The sequence below is a fragment of the Rhinolophus hipposideros genome (assembly GCF_964194185.1).
Source record: "Rhinolophus hipposideros genome assembly, chromosome: 3".
Taxonomy (NCBI): domain Eukaryota; kingdom Metazoa; phylum Chordata; class Mammalia; order Chiroptera; family Rhinolophidae; genus Rhinolophus; species Rhinolophus hipposideros.
Window position 1 is genome coordinate 57,972,734 of NC_138049.1, and position 20,691 is coordinate 57,993,424.

Here is a 20,691-nt window from a genome sequence, read left to right on the forward strand (position 1 = left end):
CATGAAGACTTTATTTTGTTCTATTTTGTTTTGCTTTTTCACTAAGTTAAATATTTTCATTAAGTGAACAATTCTCAGAGAAGCAAAAGGAAAAATTAATGGTGCTTAGTTGTTGTCTTTTTTGTATCCCCTTAATTGTGAGTAAACCGCGTAGATTTATTCATTAGTCCAAAGGGGGTATGATATTTCCGATGTTGTTGATAAGCCTTCTCAGAAAGAAGTATATTATAGTTAGTTGGCAAAAGAATCACTCTGAACATTAAATATTATTTTCTTATGTTAAAAATAGTAATCACGATGGTAATCTATAAAGAAAATTCATTTGGGAGTCAGAAAACCTAGATACTAAGGCTGGGACTAATAGTTAACCTTATTGACCCATGATCTCTTTTTATCATTTATTTATAAAATAGTAAAATTGGCAACTTCAGAAATTTTAACAACACAGTAATTTTAGTTTTTGAGTACTAAAAATTTTGTTCACTATTTACTAGGAAATGGTAACCTTTAACCTTGAGTCATCTGATATTTAAGTATGATCTTTAAAGACTAATGTTTATTGCTTTCACAAATGCACCATTTGGAAAATATTAGTATTGTTTTGGGAGTATAGGCAATAGATTCACCTTAGCCTTGATGATATTTTTCTTATTGCCATTTTAGCTAGTAGTACACATTTAAGACAGTTGGCCTATTAAAGGAAAAAATCAGTGTCATGGAACAGAGTAATAAGTAGTTCAATCTTGACTAAATATCCTGCTATAAAAAATTGGTCTTTCATTCAAAATTGTTGAATGTAATTTTTTAAATTCTTCCTTAAAAGGTATCTACCCTTTTGATTTAATGTCTCTGAGAAAGAATCAAAATTAATAATAGCATTTGATCTAGTTGCATCCAGGTGCATTAGTAGACGCTAGGAAATATGGTTCAATGACATGTGTAACAGATACAGAACTCCAGGCAACTCTCTTTGAGTAGAAACTATACAACTTGGGTCATAATAACATATGAAAGGCCCTCCTGCTTTTGCAGCTCTCAATATTTTTGCAGCTCTCAATATTTACTCATCCGTTCAAACCATGGCTTCCTTCTTCTATCCATGAATACAATGAGAGAATCATGGCTTTTCAGCACAGGGAGACTTGAGAAATCATCTTGTTCTCTTCTAACTGTGGCAGAGTACAAAGAGCCTTGGATTGTAAGTCAAAAGAACTGGATGTTAGTTACTATGTCATGGCTCCACTTAGTTCCAGCTCAATAACACTGGGCTAAATATACGGCATATTCCCTCCCCTATAAAATGGGATAAATATGTTTCTCCCTATTTCCTTGTGGCTATATTCCCAATCAAAGTAGGTAAGACTATGAAGTCACTCTCATCAGCCCACTTACATTTTCCTCCTCAATATTCTATAGCCTTCGTTCTCAACCATTATGCTGTGACAAAGGGCTAAAATTATGAGGAAAGATGAGGGGTGGAGTTACAGTCAGAAAAGGAAAATATGTATAAACATGCAGCCTGTCTTTCCTTTATACCAGCTAATGTGAGCCACGATTACTGGTGTGATTGGTTATGCTGTGGCTGACATCCAATGACATGTCAGTTGGAAAGAAGCTGGCCCTTGTTGCTCTGTAACACTTATTCTCATATCCTTTGGCCCCTGGCAAGTAGTCCACAGATTAATTTCAAACACAATTCCTTATTTAATTCATACAGGACACTGATACAATTTCATAGCCTTTCATTTTATGAAAGATTAAGGTTACCATTTCCTAGTAAATAGTGAACAAAATTTTTAGTACTCAAAAACTAAAATTACTGTGTTGTTAAAATTTCTGAAGTTGCCAATTCTGTGGAAATTCTGCTTGCCAAGTAGCGTGATGCAATGTTGTGAACTGAACTGGGCTTTAAAATCCCAAGCTTTTAAGAAAAACAAACAAACAAAAAACCCAAAAAACAAAAAAACACAACTTTTTAAAGTACATCATTAGTGTACTATTAAATAGAATATGGTTTTCAGTTGCTACTCATATCATTAAATATCTCTTTGTATAGAAGCTTGAGTTCATCATTATTTTTTTTTAAACTTTTGCCAAAAAAGTAAACATATGTATGATATTAAAAATAAAGTTAGAATAAAAACCTTTAATAATAATAATGGGTCATGTGCATAAATATCACTGTAAAATTCTAAATGTGAAATTAGCATAAACTATAACAGCAAATTGAAAGCATTCACCTTTACCAAAAGGACATCTGGACATTAAGAAATGTAATGACATAATTAATAATAGTAGATATCCAAACTGCCCCACCATTTATGACACTAAGATGTGTTAAGTGTTAAATGGAAACTTGCAGTTAAGTGGGTTATGGGAAAGTTCAATCCAGCAAGGTCTCTCAGGTGATAATTAGTCCTATTAATCTATTAATTGGGTCAGTTGAATCTACAGCTGTAGGCAAACACACTTTCAGGGGAAAGGAGGAAACCTAGCTGGTCAGAATGCTCTATCTAGAGAATATGTTGATTAGTGAACAGTGACTAATACTACTTAGTAACCAAAACAAACAAATTTCATTGTCTTTAAGTGCATTGTATACTAAAGGTAGATAAAATGTAGAGAAGAGGAGAGTAGGGATGCTGTGGGAGGATTTTGGAAGAGAATGTTGTATTAAGTATTATATTGAGAGGTCATGGTAGGCTTCGTGGAAAAGAAGACAAAGAAGGATCTAAAGGACATGAGGAAGGGAGATAGCCTACATGTTATTTTGGGAGATTAGTGTTCCAGATAAAGGAAACAGTAAGATGGGACTGTCCCTTTCTGGGTTTAAGAAAAAGTAAGACTACAGTGCATCTGATGTGCAGTGAGGGAGAGTGTGAGATATAAGCAAGATGGTCACAGAAAAGAGTCAATTAAATTGGACTTTAATGACTTATCCTGAGTTCAATATTGAAATATCACAGAGTATTAATAAGAGGAGTGACATTATCTGGCTTACATTTCAAATGGATCATTCTGGCCAATATACTGAGTATAGATTATACTAGTAGCAAGGGCATGGGCTGAAAGAAATGAATCAATTATGAAATAACTGCAGTATCCCAGGTGAAATATGATGAGAGCCCAAACCAGTGTGATATTAATGGATGTGGTGAAATTTGATTGGATTTTATATATATTTTGAAGATAGAGCTGGCACAACTTCCTTGTAGACTAAATGCATGGTATGAGAAAGAAACCAACTAAGACATTGAAATTTTTATGTTTTAAGAATCATTATTATTATCATTTGTCATTAACTGAGATGTGGAAATCAGCAAGTGGCACAGATTTGTCAGGAAAAACCAGGAGTTCATTTTTAGAGATTTTAGGTTTATAAAGGTCTATTAGACATGTAAGTGGAGATGTTAAGTAGACGTGGGGTATATAAATGGAATGAAGTTTGAATAGAGCTCTGGACTATAGTTTTAAAGTTTGAGGTTGTTAATATATTGATGGTATTTTAAAGACATGGGACTCAGTGAGATAACTAAGAGAAGAAGGCAAGCATCCAGGATTGAGCCCTGAAGAACTGCAGCATTAGTTTAGGAGAAACGGAGCTAGTTCTAGGGATTGGTGATATGGAATCAGAAAAAAAGCCAGAAGTTGACTGATTTCTAGAAATTGGCACATGTTTCGCTAACATGGCAGTAGTTTATTAATGTTATGGATCTATTTAACTATTGTCTCTTAGTCCCCTGTAAGTATACATATTGATGCCAGGGCTTATTTTTTTTCATGTGTCTTCAGCAGCAAATAGGGAAGAGTGAGAGAAGCAGGGGATCAGGTCCATTAGTGTGCTGAGAAACAGAACTCTTACAGACTTTTTTGTCAGTGCAAGTATCATGGAAGCAAGGGAAGTGGTGGAATGGGGAAGGAATGACCCCTAGAAGAGTTATAACACATCAAAAGTTTAAGAACAACTGGTTTAGGTCTATCAGCAACAATGAATATCCATCTATTTGCATTCTGTAATAAATCTAAATTTGAAATAAATAATAGGAAGGCAAGGTAATACATAGTAACTTGTTGATTTTGATAGAAAAATAATTGTATTTACCTTATATTTGTTGTTGACATGAAAAGTAAAAACACTGTTTCCCCTAATTTATCATGAACACTCTTCATGAGGCATTCATTGTAGTGCTTGAAACATTGAAATGCCATTTAATAAAAACAAAACAAAACTAATTAATCTTGTCTAATGCCATTCCATAACACTGTCATTTGGTAAGACCACCATTAATTACTCAACTGGCAGAAATAATTATTTTTAGATATTCCTCTTTTGGCAGCTCAGCAACAGTAAGCAAACATAGCCTCTGCAGAATAAGCAACTGGAGGTTTTTTTGTAGTCAGCATTTAAACGTGACTTCTGATCTGTTGTTAAGAAACACTCCTCTGGAAAAAGAGCATATGGCACTTTCCCCTCACCCTTTGCTTACTTTACAATTCATTCACAGAAAAATTAGAGGCTCAAAAACAGCATAATTTCTTCCTTGATGCTTTTTTTTTTTTTTTTTTTTAAAGAACTACATCAAAAATGACACTACTGCAGTGGGGTTTCACTTTCCCCTTACAGAGCAAAGATGTTGCTGATTATACAGCTCTGAAAATGAAAACACTGAGGTAACAAATTTAAAGGATCCATGCTTTAAAAAGAAAATATTCAAGTTGTAAATTGAAATACCTTAGAATATGCTTCAGAATATGAAAATCTTAAACTCCTGTGTGGGACTGAATTTCAATTTATAGCTAATTTTCTTTTCTTTTTTTCATCAGCACTTGACTTGTGTAGCACATATTTGCAAATGGAAGCTATGAAGTCACTGGACCACTGCTCTATGCTTCCCAATTCAGATGAACTGTCTGTTGATCAACCTGCCTTTGTACCTTTACTTACATGACTCTAGTGGCGCAAAGACTTAGAAAAAATACTGTAGTATATGAGAAGTCTATATGAATTCTGGAGTGCTGTGTTTCCATTTCAACGAAATTTTAAAAAGAAATGATTTCTTAACTCTTATCCTAGACCACCATACAATTAAACTCTGCCAAGTGAGTTCAGTGTTCACATTGGCTGTGGCATCTAACTTGTAAAATCGTGAAAAACAAGGGAGAGGACATTTAATACATATGTTTACATCACAGAAAAAGACCACAGTTTAAATAGAAAAAAGAAGTGGGAGAACTGAGCCATCTCTTGGACCTTAACAGTCTCAGTTTACTGAAATCAAAGAACCTATGATGTACAGTCAACATTATATTCACATTTTGAGCAACAATAGTATTTCAGAACAAAACATTGGCCATAGCATTTTGTTATTCTAAATTTTAATTTTGTTGAATTTGTAGATTTTAAAAAAAATAATGTATAAATTTTCAAGACTCACAGAAAGTCTTAATGTACTAATTTTATACTATTTAGGAAACATTATAATGAAAATAATTTGTTAGAAGTTGGCAGAATGAAACTGGATTGCTGAAGTTCTAAAGGTAATATCCAGTGAAAATGAAATGCACACACACACACACACACACACACACACACACACACACACCTAGGATATACACACACAAAAATTCATCAATAGCAACCAAACATAGAAGAGCTTCAAAAGTATGCCATGAACTCTAGAAACACGAAAGTCAAAGAAAATCTCATATTATTCTGGAAGGCCTTGATGTAGTATCTAAACCTGCCATACAAATTCAAAATCGTAGAGGGGAACATGATAAATCAAAAAAAAAAGTCCCATAAATGATCACTAATGTACCACTGTTTAGGGAGGATAGGTGGGTAGACAGGCATCAGGAGGAGAGAGGGAGGGAGGGACAGAGAAAGAGAATATGCATATAGAAGGTTTTAAAAATACAATAGAGTCTGAAGATCCTAGTAGAGGTGGAAAGTAACCCCAGGGGCTTTACATTTTCAGTAGATCCATGGCAAAATTAGAAGTGACATGGAATTTGAGTGTGTTGCCCTATCCCTTGGAAAAAAGACACAGTCACCTGTCAATAAAGTGAAACATAATAGAGATACAAAGTTTTTTTTTTTTAATTAACTAAATCTATACTTTAAGTTCTTAAACATAAATGATTCCCGGTCCTAGTTTTATTCATAATTACATGACAACTATGAAAACATATTATGAAAGAAATATCTATGAAAGAAAGAACATTTATGAAAGAAAATGGAAGGAAGGCAGGAAGGAAGGAAGGGAGGAAGGAAGGAAGGAAGGAAGGAAGGAAGGAAGGAAGGAAGGAAGGAAGGAAGGAAAGAAGGAAGGAAAAAAGAAAGGAAGGAAGGAAGAAAGGAAGGAAAGAAAGAAGGAGGAAGGATGGAAATTCAATAGATAACAGACAAATAAAGAGTCATATTTGTTTATAAACTTAAATAGAAAAAAAAATAACTCCGAGATTACTTCCCACCATAGAAGAATTTAAGAAGCACTTAATTTAGTAGAATAAGAATTTAAAGGTACATTAAAAAATAAAGAATGAGAATTTTGAGCTATGCAAACAGACTGTGAAATAAATCAACACAGTTAACTGAAAAAGAAAATGAATTGGAAAAACAAAACACAACAGAATCAGAGAAAGTGAGGATGAACTCAAATAATTACCATAGAACAAAATCATAAGATTATTATTTTGAATGGTAAAGAAAAAAAAACAGTTATTAAAGCAGTTAGGAAGACAGAAAGGACAGAAAGAATATATCACATCATAAGTATAGGTGCTATTTTTACAGTCCGATGTTCAACAAATAGAACAGCAAAATATATTCACAGATATAGTAGGAAAAATCTTGCCATGGAATAAAAAGCTGAGTTTGATAATGCAAATGGTCACACTATATCCTACGAAAAATTGTATAAAGTGGTGTACACTAAGATATGTTCTAGTTTAGTTATTGAATTCCAAAGATAATTGAAAGAATTTTCATGTACACAGGCAAAAGAACAAGTGAGCAAAAAGAAAAACAATTCAAGTTTGCCTAAGATTTGCCACAGTGAGATTTAATATCAGAAGAAAATGGAACAATATCTACCAAGTTCCAAGGAGAAAATATCTAAAAATATGGCCAATTTTCAATTCAAGATCAAAGGTAATTCATATTTATAAAGGTAGTAAATATCAGACACAAAAGAGCAAAGGAAAAAACCCTTAAATTTCTCTTTAAAACTATTTGCTATTCCAATCCAGTAAACCAGAAAGTGGATAAAAAACTAAACATCAGGAATGGAAAAATGAACTAAGAGTAAGCAATGATTCCTCACTCAGATATAAAAGAGCTTAAACAGTTGAGGGCCTTATGCCTACAGAAAAAAATACGAGTTTTACAAACTTTGATAAATCAAAACTAAAAATACATCATCTTCAAACAGAAAAAAGAGATAAAAACATGAAAGTGGTGATTTCTCATTCTATGCAGTAGTGAGCCATTTTTGATAATATGCAATTGAAATTTGGAAGAGAAAACACAATGGCTTCAGTTTTACTTTGTCTACTACAACCTCTTCTTAACTTAAAAAGAATAGTTTAGGCAATACAGTCCTTTTTAAGAACAAGAAAACATTTATCTGAAATTTCAGTTTCTTTTCAATTACTTTTTATCCTAACAATTCAAGAAGTATTAAATATAATACCTTTTTATAAAATACATATCTATGACCGAATTTAAAAGAAACAGTTTTTAATGTTCTGTAAGTTAACTTTTTAAATATGCATGCTTAGAAAGAAACTGGAATGATATCCTGTCTCATTTTCTTTCTTGATGATGAGATTCTAGCGGATTTTTAAGAAAATTATTCTTATACGTTCTGTATTTATGTTTGTGGAACATGGATTTAGCTTTCTGCCTCCAGATGGTTAAATGGGTAGACATTAGCCTGGGTAATAAAAGAGAATGAGGACTTTAAAAAAATTTTTTTTTTCCCTACAGAATTTTTAGTTTCAGATATCATGGGATATGTTATTCTATCTTAGTCTTAATTGGTAGAAATGCCTAGCAAGGTTTTTTTATTTTTTTATTTTTTTCAGATTTTTAATGCAGGACAAAAGGAGTCAATCTCTATGTTTGGAACCCATAGCCAGGACCCTTCTGACTCTGCCAAGATTTACAGAGTATTTACATCTCATTTCTTAAAAGTCTTCTCTACTTATTAAAAATCCAACTGGTAGATCAGTAGCAAGGGAAATCTTGGTATATCTCCTGGCTTTGTTGAGCTAGTACTAGTACTGAAGAGAATCACTAATAACCTCACAGAAATTGAGGACAAGGAAGAAAAGCAATACTCATCTAATATATATATATATATATATATATATATATATATATATATATATATACACACACACACACATATATTATATATATGTATATATATGTGTATATACATGTGTTGTGAGTGTATATATATATATATATATATATATATATATATATATATATATATATATATATATATATATGGTAAAATAATGATTTTGAGATTGAAAACCTGCAAAGAAGGGCAAATATTCAAATCTCATTCATCCTAATGGAAAAATTCACTGACTGACAGTGAGATGTTGTATTTTGTCAGCTACAGCAGTGACCTTTAGATTTGATGCTGACATCAATATAGCACAACAAGCTATCTCTTAGAAAGCAAACACAGATGCATTTGCACTTCAGGAATCCTCAGTGAATATTGCAGTCATTTAGCTGATGATCCTTATCTTTTAAAAAGCCTAGAAATTGCACTTCTAAAAACATTGTAACTACTCTCTATATACATTTATTTAAATTTTGCTTTTTAGTTTTGGTGGAAGAGTGATTTCAGAAGAATAATTTTAAGAGAATCGACTTCCAGGAAACTTATTAGATATTTTTAATGTCTGAATTATTGTTTCTATTTAAAGTAAGATTCTCCATAATAAGTGGATTAAAAAGTGTACCAGAATTCCTGTTAGTATGACATTGGCATGTTGGAAACGCTATTCCCATCTCTCATTCCTTAAAAAATACAAATTTATCAATTAAAATAATAATTTAATTTTAGAACTATAATATTTGTCTGCCTTGAGAAATTCTTTTTCCTTTCTCCCTTTCTTCCTTCCTCCCTCCTCCTTACCTTCCCTTTATTTTTCCTAATTCTTTCTGCAAACATTTATTGAGCACTGCACCCAGTGCTCATTTATTGAGTACTGCACCCAGGCATTGTGCTAAATGTTGGGAATAAAAAGTCCATCCTCTTTCTTATCTCAAATAAAATTGTAGCTATGGATTGCTGGGAGTCAAAGATTATGAGGCTTGAAGGTTTTTTATTTTTTGTTTTTAAGGTAGAGACATCTTTTATAAATATTGTAAGTACATGATGAAAACATATATGATGAAAATACATGTATATATTGAGTACTTGTAACAGGTCATGAACATATTGGACCCAATCTCTCCTCTAAGCTTTCAGCCTTATTCCTCTTCTTTAGAATGTCCCTTCATATCTTTTCCAGATTAAAAAAAAAAAGAAAATCCTTTATTGCCTTCAACATTCATCTCAATCATGAAACATCCTTAAATTCAGTAGGTTTCATTATTTTTTTTTATCTATAAACAAATTATTTACAGATAGTTGACATAAGTTAGCAGTTAACATATATTGTGTTTTTTATATGTTTGTCTTCACTGTAATGTAATCACCTCGAGAGAAGATCCTTGTGTTCTCATAGTACCAAAGAGAGTATGACTACATAGAAGGAGCTTGAGAAGTACTTATTCATTAAAATATTTTCTTTTCTAAACACATTCACTAAGAGGTTAAGGGAATAGAGTTTTCACATTTAGAAAGAAAAACAACATTGAGTTAAAGTTGAATTTTGAATTTTGATAAAGAGTTACTGTTTTCTGCATCTAAGCTAGTTCCAGGTATTGCATGAGGCATACTTACACTAAGTGAAATGATTTGCTCTTTAGCTGAAATTCAAATTTAGCTGTGTATCCTGCATTTTATCTGGCAATCCTCATTGGAAGGGAAAATTGTTTAAATTGTGATAGCTACTTCTGTCAGTAGACTTGAAGCCCAGTGCATTTATAATCATAATATTCAAAAGGACAAATACAGAGTAGTTTTTATTTTTTGTAGAAAGGGACTTTTTTCTTTTTCAGTGTGTGTAATGTGAACTTCTGTGTATATGTGTGGATGAATGTGTGCATTTACATGTAGGTGTGAATGTGCATGTGCACCTGAGCACACGTGTACGTGCACACAGGAAGAAGAAAGGCACCTAGGACTACTTTCAGGTCCTACAGCGCACTCACACAATACCACCAGGAGGTGATTCCTGACTCTCAGAGACACAAGAAAGCCACCCAGAAATAATCAGATATTAAAACATTATTCCCTGAATAGGTGAAGACTCATTATTGTAGAAAAGGACACAGAGCCGGTCCATAAGCTATATTTCATTTGAAAAAAAGATCTCTATTTCAAATTCATTTTTGTGTATTTTATTTTCTTTAATTATTATTTGACTGTTTTGCCAGATCATGGCTAAAAAAGGGGGCAATTTTTTATTGCATTTGGACTTCATCAAAAGTGTTGGGTTCAGGGAAATATTTTCTGCCAAGTTCCTCTATGTTCATGCCAAGTAATTTTCAATTGGTTTATAAGCCCATGTGTATTTTAAATGAAATGAATACATGCATTTTAGATTCCTTTACCCTTAACTCACCCAGATGGTTAAAAAGACATCCAATAAACCTTTGATTCATGTTATAAGAAATAGATTGCTTAAAGGTTTTAGAAGTCAAGAAGCTAGACACTTTATTTGCAAAGAGTAAGTGGACCCAAATGTTGTTACTCCATGTGTCTGATAATAGTGAGAGTTGTACTCTCTTGGGAATAGAATAAAGTTTTGGACTGAAACTCACTGAGGTAGACTGGTTAAATGTTTAAACCTAATAATACTATACTTTACATTTAATATCTATATGTCTTGGCTCACACTAACTTCATTAACCTAACTGATATATATATATATATATATATATATGTATATATATATGTATATATATATACATATATATATATATATATATGTATATATATATGTATATATATATATATATATATCTATGGCCTCAAGTACTTGCTGCTAACATAGGAAGAGTATTGTAAGTCAGTGATGCCCTACTGCGCACACCTGAATTTTTGTTTGTTTGTTTGTTGTTGTTTTTTTCCAGTGTTTCATATTGAGAATATAATTAACACATAATAATTACACATTTTTACTTTACTTTTTAATTAATCATATTCTACATATGAAACACTTTGTTAAAACTTAAGTGTGCACAGTATATAACAACTTTCTATACTCAAATTCATTTCAATTTTAACCCCTATTAACCACTTGGTGGAACTCATTCTTAGCCAAGGCTACCCACCTGTTCCCAAGGTGGGGTCAAATATTTGGCAGGTGAGGGAGCTTCCACAGTGCCAAGGCTTTGTGGGAGAGGCTATTTATCCTTCTGCACCTGGCATGTGGGAGATGTCTACTATCTGGTGCATGATCTTCAGGCCACATAAGTTGCTACTGAGCTAGTTCTTTCTTGTTCCTGTGCCCTCGCTCCTTCATTTCTAGTGGAGTTTTGTGCTACATCTACCACCCTGAAGGGAAGGGAAATCCTGATACTTCCACGCTTCTCTAGGACATGAGAATCTTTCATTCCTGTTCTCCATTCTGATTTCTTTGTCAATGACAGCAGTCTCTTGATCTATGACAGCAGATCTCTGTTTCTCTGAAGACCAAGGTTTTTGTAAACCAAAGCCAGGAAAAGCACAAACTACCAACTGGCCTAAATGTTTAAATTAGTCTGAAGACTGCAGATCGGAAGAAAAGAAAGTGTTAATTAGAGAAGCAAAACATCTCAACAGCTTTAACCATCACTCTTAGAAGGAATTCATTCTCATTATTTAGTAATCTATAAAAACGATGTAGAGAATGCTTTAGCTGTAAAATAGCACTACAACCATGAACTTTACATTTATAAATCCAAGACCGCAGAAAAAAGGTTTGACTCTTTGTTATTCCAAAATATAAAACACATTAATAGGCATTACCACAAAATAGAGGTACTTTCAAATTAACCTAAGACCTAATGGTTGCTAAAAGGTGGAAGATTGCTCTGGGGGTGAGGAAGGTGAGAGAGGGCTTCAGCTTGTCATACTCAAATTTATACTCCCTAGAATCACTTCTGATTATTCAAGAAGGAGAATAAATTATCCTAATGCTTGCTATACCAATCAGAAATAAAATGGAGAATGAAAGAGAAGTTGGAACACATTCAACGTGAAGAAATGTAGTACAGTATCTGTTCAAAAGTAGATTTAATCGGCTTTGTAACTCGAGTCCTTTCAGCTAATAGTGATTTAGAACTACTTGTTTTTAGGTTCCAAATTGTGTCCATAGGTATACATTCAAATACCTGTAGGATCCAGGCAGGCGATTTAAATGTGGATACAGCCTCATTCTAATACCACAGGAGCTAATGGGAACCAGAAATGTACTTTTTGTTGTATGAAATGATTCACTGTATAGGCCAAACACAATTCATCTGCAGGCAACATTAGTGACTTTCAGGTCATTGTTGAAGCATCCATAATTTTTGAAAATCATTTGGAAGAATTTGCAAGTAAATTATGAAGTGGATTACTTTGTAAATTGTGATATCTAGGCATGAAATTTTGAGAAGGACATTCAAAAACTATTAATTTCATTATTTTAAAAAACAAAAACAAAACCTTCTGTTTTGTCTCCCTTTGAGAGTCTGTAGAGCTTGCCTGAAAGTTCTTTCATCTTTTCAAAAATTGAATAGTAACAATAGCCTTGTAATGAAGCAGGAATTCGTAATTTTTAAAATGTGATTCTTGCTGTCTGAAATTGGTGATGTTATCAAACTGGAAAGCCAACTAGAAGAAAGTGGAAAACTATATTTAAAACTATTTTAATAGATGGTGAGGTACTGAGACACTTTCATGGCTGGCATTGCTTGGTTTTTGGATGAATTTGAAAATACAGGTTTCCATAGTCACCTTTCCTCCATAGATTTGTCATTACTATTCCTATTGTACACCACTGGAAGTGAGTCCTTAAAACTGTCCATCTCACTTTTAGGGATTGTTACATTTTCCACATGGTACTTCAATAAGTTTTCTCATCTGAGCTTCACACAGCCATATCTATCCTTATTGCGGAGGAAACTGAGGTTCTAGGAGATTAAGCGATTTCTTCAAGTTTAGGCATCTAATCAAGAGTAGGAACAAAACGCAAACCTGAGTTTTACCGACTTTAGGCTCTGAGTCTTTTCCACTATGCCTTGCTAGTCTAATAGAAATGTAGCCAGTTGTATTATTATATTGTCTTTCTTCCAAATATCTTTTCAACTGTATTATTTTATTGGTCTTCCTGACATATCTGTGAAGGAACCATGGTTCGTGTTATCCTACATGTGTAGGAAAGAGACATTTAGGATATTTAGGTGCTTATTAGAAATTAAACAGTGAATCGAATCAGACTAGACAGAAAATGGTGTCCTGGCTCCTGTCGGGGAGTTTCCTTATCTGTTCTGCCTGAACCTTGCAAAAAAGCAGGAGCTCTTCATTTAACCAGATATAATTATTCTGGGTTCTTTCACCCATGGACTAAATGTCTCTGTAGTTTACGTGCTCTTTTACTTACAGAGTGTGGTTTTAATTATAGCTTTCATCGCTTCCTTTGACTTTTAACCACCTGTCATTTCTTTGCAAGATTCTTCCTTTCCCACTGGCCATTGATGGCGATGTTGCATATACTTTACTTCAGGCATATGCTTTTGTTCCATTTATGCTAATGATAAATCCTACACTTCTAGCATGATACTTAGTGTAGAATTCAGAGGAGTTAATTATAGTCCCTGCATAATGTTATTCTGAACTCCCTGGGATGAAAATAGCACTTGAATATTCTACAATTTTATGTTTGCTTTCTCATTACTTCTGAGATTTAAACAGATTTAGTTTAGGTGACCTGTAGTTCAAGGTTTTCCTAAGTGAAGTGAATGAATTATCTCTGCTTTCCACTTAGCAATGATGTTTATAAACTGACAATGAAATGGGATGACAGTCTCCTAAGGGTAGGGAGCCAAGTGAGATGCTTGTCATCACCATTACACGTTCATTGGTTTGTTTTGTATTTTTTTTTCCACTGGTTCTTTGTTCATGAGAGTCAAATCACAAAATAATCCTAAAGGATCTGAGGTCAATCAGGATTGTATTAGCTGTTCTCACATTTCAAGTATTTGATGGGAAAACATAAAAAGAAAGAAATATAATTATTTCTTAAGCAAAAACAGTCTTCTTCTTTATGGACTACCTGTATATTCACATAGAATTGTAAATACTGATTTTTGCAAACAGCAATGAAATTTTCTTCCAGGCTTCTCTATGGCAGTATGGTATAATAGCATAGATATTTGAATCAGCTGTAGATTTGTCTAGTGGTCATATTCCTACATAGACAAAATACTTAACCTCTCTTAGCTTCATATAAGAAAATGGAATATTAATAATTTAATACTTATCTTACAAGTGGTGTTATGAAGATCAAATGTGATACTGTCATTGAAGTCCCCAAATAAAATCAGTGGTTAATCATGATAAGTTTACATGTATACACTGGCAGTGCTTATTTAGGTTAAATTATCAAAAACTTAAATACCCCAGAATATTCAAGAAGAAAGTACTTTTAGGGAGGAAATTATATCACATTGTTCTCACTCCTAGCTACACAAGGCTAAAGATTGAGGGAAATTATATTAAAAACAGACCTCACTCTCTGAGTTTCTGAAACCCATGTCATTGAAATCTTTCCATTCTGGTTCAGGTATGTCAGCAGAGTTTTGCATGACCTCCCCAAAGGTCACACTTTACCTTTTCTTTTATCACAGCCATGTCTTGTCCGCACTTGGGGGTGGGGTGACCACTCATCACCAGCGTGATATCCTCTGTCACAACTGAGATTGATTTCCAGACTCTTAAACAATCAGGTCATTCAGGTGAATTTCTCTTATATTTCTAATATTGTGGAGAGTACTTTCATGTATAAGATAGTAGATACTGAGCTGAAGTAGTAGAACATATTCTCCTCAAATCCAAACGCACCCAAAAGAATTACATTGCAGCCCATTACTAGGCCACAAAATACAATGGGATTTTTCTCTTATTTTCTTAAACTGACATGGTGATAGAGTTCTTTCATTTCACTTACTTTTGTTACAGCTCTTTTTCTCTGCAGGAATAGGCCAGAAAACAACCTGGCATGTATTGTTACTAAAACGAATGTCCCCCTTTGTGCCACCCCTCATTTGTATTTCTCCTCTTCCTTCTTTATGGCTTAATGATGTCTTGAAATTTAGGCAGCCATTTGTCTACAATCAAAATTGTCAATGGTCTCATGAACAAAACAATGCTGAACTAAGTTCCTTCACAATCTCCCCCCACATTTTCGGATTTGGATGAATTCTCCAAGGTACAAATCGTGGGTTCTCCTTAAGGAACTATGGCCACTTAAGCTACGTGAGGATGCCTATCTTTGTCACATAATTGTGATTAAAGTTTACCACAAGTACCAGAGCTCGGTTTAGATTCGCATTGCTGACTAAAGTGATAAAGCATACGTTATGACAGAGCTATTATCAGTTCCAGTCATGTTTTTGCAATTCCATTTTTGATGTTAGTTTTATATTATACTCATCTGGTCTTGAATTAGAAATGAATCACATTTCCCAGAATACTAGATTCTTGTTCAAAATATTTATCAGCTCTCATCAGAAGAGACGGCAGATTAAACTAATTTTAAATGTACCCTTTTTTGTAGGTTGAAAGTATTTTCTAACTTCTGAGGCTCTAATTGGGGATGTTATTGTATTTGGGTGTTCTTACTATACACTTGTAACAATAGCTGTGGAATTCAACAGACGGGTCAGACCTACCTGCAGTATAAGGATTTCACATGGACCCATCATTTATTACAGAACATCAAAGGGTTTCTGGGGAAGCCAAAGCATTTTTTTCTTCAATGGAATTGAATTGCTAGTCTATTTAGGGGAATTTCTTTGTATTAAAGGTGTTATGTTACTTCCTAATCATGCATGAATTACTGAAAACATCTTTGAAAAATTTGAAATGTGGGGTTCTCTGCTGTCATCTGGTATGCTAATGTTGAAATTAAATATGAACTTAGTTAAGATATTTTATTTTCTTTTAAAATAAATGTGCCTTTTCTATTAGATTATTGTCTCTAAGGTTGTCCTACTGAGCTGTAAATCATTCCCATTATTTTATTATGTGTTTCATTTCTGTAGCCCTGGTAACAAAGCATAATTGCCTTTTTCATATTTATGTATTTTATTCAAATGATTCTTTTTAACTAAAGGAAAAATGAACTCTACTAGTTGAAGGACATACCAATTCTAATCTCTATAAAACTTCTTTTTCTGTATTAATTAATTAATTAATTTATTTATTTTTGCTTTTCTCTTGTGTTAGTTCTAGCATATGAACTTCAGTGTGGACATTAACATAATTGTTAAACATTTGCATAAAAATGTATGTTCAACAGAGAAATGATTCATGCTTATTTGCTAAATGTAAATATGATAATCAAACATTCCAAATTATATTAAATGTCATTTTTAGTAAGTTAGCCATTCTCATTAAGGCATACACATTATATTGAAGAAAGCTAATTCTGACCCCTTATTAATATCTATTATTCTGCTTCAGTACTGAAATAATAACCACATTTTTTATAATGGATAGCTCATTTAAGATTTGCTCTTTTAAAGAGGTTTGTCAACAATTTATCATGGGCAAAAACACTATCAGTGTGCACAAATTAAAACTAATTTTTAAATTAAAACTAATGTTTAGTTTAGTTTAAAAACTAAAACATCAGTTTTTCTTTAATGACATTTTATTTCATTATCTAAGTACAATTTGGGGAATTATATATAAATATCCTGGGAATATTATTTTAAGTAGTGACATGGCACATTTTCATCTCATTCTACTGCTGTCATCATTTTAAAAAAGAAAATTGCAAGGAATCTAGTACTTAAATTAGAGGTAAGCAGATTGTGAAAACAGATTTCACTTTTCATTAAGAAAACTATTACATGAGCTAGAGAAATAAAAAACTTTCTATTTTTTTAAACAGCATAAACCTAACCCTTGACTACAAACTCAGTGTATATAAATCACTTCATAGATTTTTTTTGTCAAAGAATATTTTTGAAAATACTTGCAATGTAATATTGCATACAGAGAAAGAAAAAAATAAATTAAAAAGCAAAAAAAAAAAAAAAAACATTTGCAAGGGAAAAAGTAAACAAAGATATTCTAAGTTTGAAAATGTTCAATTCTTATGGCTTACAGGTCAATTTTAGGGAGAACTCTGATAAAATTATTTATGTCTTTGATTCTGGGCTATTGCATTGTGCAGAAGGCTCACAGTCGTAAAGGATATTTTCCTGTAAAGAAAGAAGTCATTGGGGACCAGATCAGGTGAGTAGGGAGGGTGTTCCAATACAGTTATTTGTTTGCTGGCTAAAAACTCCCTCCCAGACAGTGCCTTGTGAGCTGGTGCATTGTCATGATGCCAGAGCCATGAATTGTTGGCGAAAAGTTCAGGTCTTCTAACTTTTTCATGCAGCCTTTTCAGCACTTCCAAATAGTAAGCCTGGTTAACTGTTTGTCCAGTTGGTACAAATTCATAATGAATAATCCCTCTGATATTAAAAAAAAGGTTAGCAACATTGTTGCAACAAGTTCACAAACTTAATTGTTAGACCTTGTATTATTACGTGTTGTTGTCTGAATTATGTCCCCTTTACCCCTGAAATGCCCGTTGACTTAGAATGTGACTGTATTTGGAGGTAGTGCTTTTAAGGAAGTAATTAAGTTAAAATGAGGTACCATTATAATTGATGGGCCCTAATCCAACCTGTCCCTTAGGTGAAAGCCAATCACCCTTTGCTTGTAGGAAGCTGAACCATAAGTCTCAGGATGTCTGTACTTCCCCAAGGGACAAAACCTTTATACATATGAATAGATGGGGAGCACATCATTGAACCTCTTCCCTTGCAGGTTGTGGGAAGGAATGCAGCCACAGAGGCAGAGGCTCTCCTTAGCTGGGGGAAGGTGGGGGGCTGTGCCCACCTCTACCAACCCTGTGGATTCTCTTGTTGGTCCCCACGTGACTATGCCTGGCTTGGGTTGTCCCCCCTCAGTGGGGAGACGTACCCGTCATTCGCTGACCATCCAAACAGGGAGACAGAAGGTGCAAGGAAAAAGGTGAAGCAAAGTCCCTGAAAGGATCCGTCTCACAGACTCTTCTTGCTTTAGGGGCAGGTACAAGGAGACAGACGGGTAGGCTACTGAGTGGCAACAGAATATGATAAGAATGAGAAATATACTGTGTTAAACCACAATATATGGTTTACAAGGCATATAATATGGCAGTTAGTATTACTTATCCTAAATAATATGTGTAATATAGTACAATAATTTCCCTAAGAATCTCCAAAAATCAGGAATTGTTTTGAAATTGTTTTAAAAATTAATCTCATTGAATTAAAAATGGGTTAAAATTAAAGCATTTTAAAATTATAACAATTTATATTTCATGTAACACAATTTACAAATAAAACTGTTTTTAACAAAATGAAGTATATGTCTATAAAATGTAAATACCACCGAGGATACCTAGCAGTAATTACTTCTAGATTTTTAGCAGTAATTCACTTTATTTTTGACATGTAACTTTTGGCACTATTTTTGACAGCTTCTTATAGACTCTTATCACCTTTAAAAACCATGGTTTTGATAATCAAAGCAAAAATAAAATAGGGTTTATATCTTTTGCATGTTTAGAATATCTTTCATTCCAATCACTTAAGTTTTTCTGCTAAATTCATGAAGCTATAGGATAAATGATGGTGGAAATGCATGTAGAAGTAATTAAATATACAGGATATATATATCCTGTATATAATATCCTGTATATACATATCCTGTATATATATATATCCTGTATAATATATATATATATATATATATATATATATATATATATATATATATCCTGTTAATTATATCTCTACTGATTTTCTGCCTCATTGACCTATCGGTTACAGAAGTGCTGTTGAAGTTAACCATAACAGTGTTAACCATAACAGTGGATTTGTCTATTTCTCTTTTCAGTTCTGTTTGTCACACATATTTTGACACTGTTTTGATGCATACGTGTTTAGGATTGTTAGATCTTCTTGATGAAGTGATTTCTTCATCATAAAATAATGCTTTTTCAACTAATTGTTTTCCTTCTTCTGAATTCTGTTTGTCTAAAATTAATATACCTACTCCAGTTTTCTTTTGATTAATGTTAGCATCACATATGTTTTTCTATCCCTTAACTTTTAAGCCATCTAGGTGTTTACATTTAAAATGGCTTCCTGGTAGACAAGATACACTTGGCTCCTGTTTTTTGTCTTTGTTTTTATACACTCTGAAATATGTCTTTTATTTGGTTTATTTAGACCATTCATGTTTTATTATTTTCATAGTTAGATTAATATCTATCATATTAACTATTTGTAACAGTTTCCTATTTCACTGAATATAGCATATAGAATTCTTCTTTTAACTCTTTAAAATGATGCTTCATTCTCTTCTTGCTTGCATTCTGTTGAGACGCCTGATTGAATTCTTACTCGTCTTCCTTTATAGATATGAGGTGTATTTTCTGTCTTTTCTCAACATTTTCTTTTTGTCTTCGTTTTTTTGCAGTTTGAACATAATATGCCAAGTTGTCATTTTTGTTTGTTTGCTATTAAGTATTTAATATTTTTGGTGCTCCTTGAGCCTCCTGGATCTGTGGTTTGGTGTTCATAATTAATTTGGAAAATTATCAGGCATTAATTCAAATATTTCTTCTGTTTCATTCTCTCTTCTTCTATTGGTATTATAATTATGTATATAATGCACCTTTTGAAATTGTCCCACAGTTTTCAGGTGTTCTCTCCAGTTTTTTTTTTCTTTTTCTTTTTCTTTTTTTTTTCGGTTTGTTTGTTTATTTCTTTTGTTTTTTTTGTTTTGGTTTTTTTTTTTTTTTTTTCCTCTTTACATTTCAATTTAGGAAATTTCTATTGGCATATCTTCAAGGTCACTGATTTTTTCCTTAACCGTGGCTTGTCTACCAATGGGTCCAAAAGAAACTCTTCATTTTCCTTCATTTTTTTGACAGCATTAACTTTTGATTATTTTTTAGAGCTCACATCACTTTGCTTATATTACTCATCTTTTTTTTTTTTCATGCTGTCTACTTTTTTTTTTTTTTTATGAGAGTCCCTAACATATTAGTCATAGTTATTTTAATTTCCATGTCTGTTGATTCCCATATCAGCATCATATACGAGTCTGGTACTGACATTTTGATTGTCTTTTCAGACTGTGTTTCCTCTTGCCTTTTGGCATGTTTTGTAAATTTGATTGACAGACATACCATATTAAGTAATGTTTTATTGTATGCTTGTTATGAGTTACACTGTGTCTAATATTTTCTGTA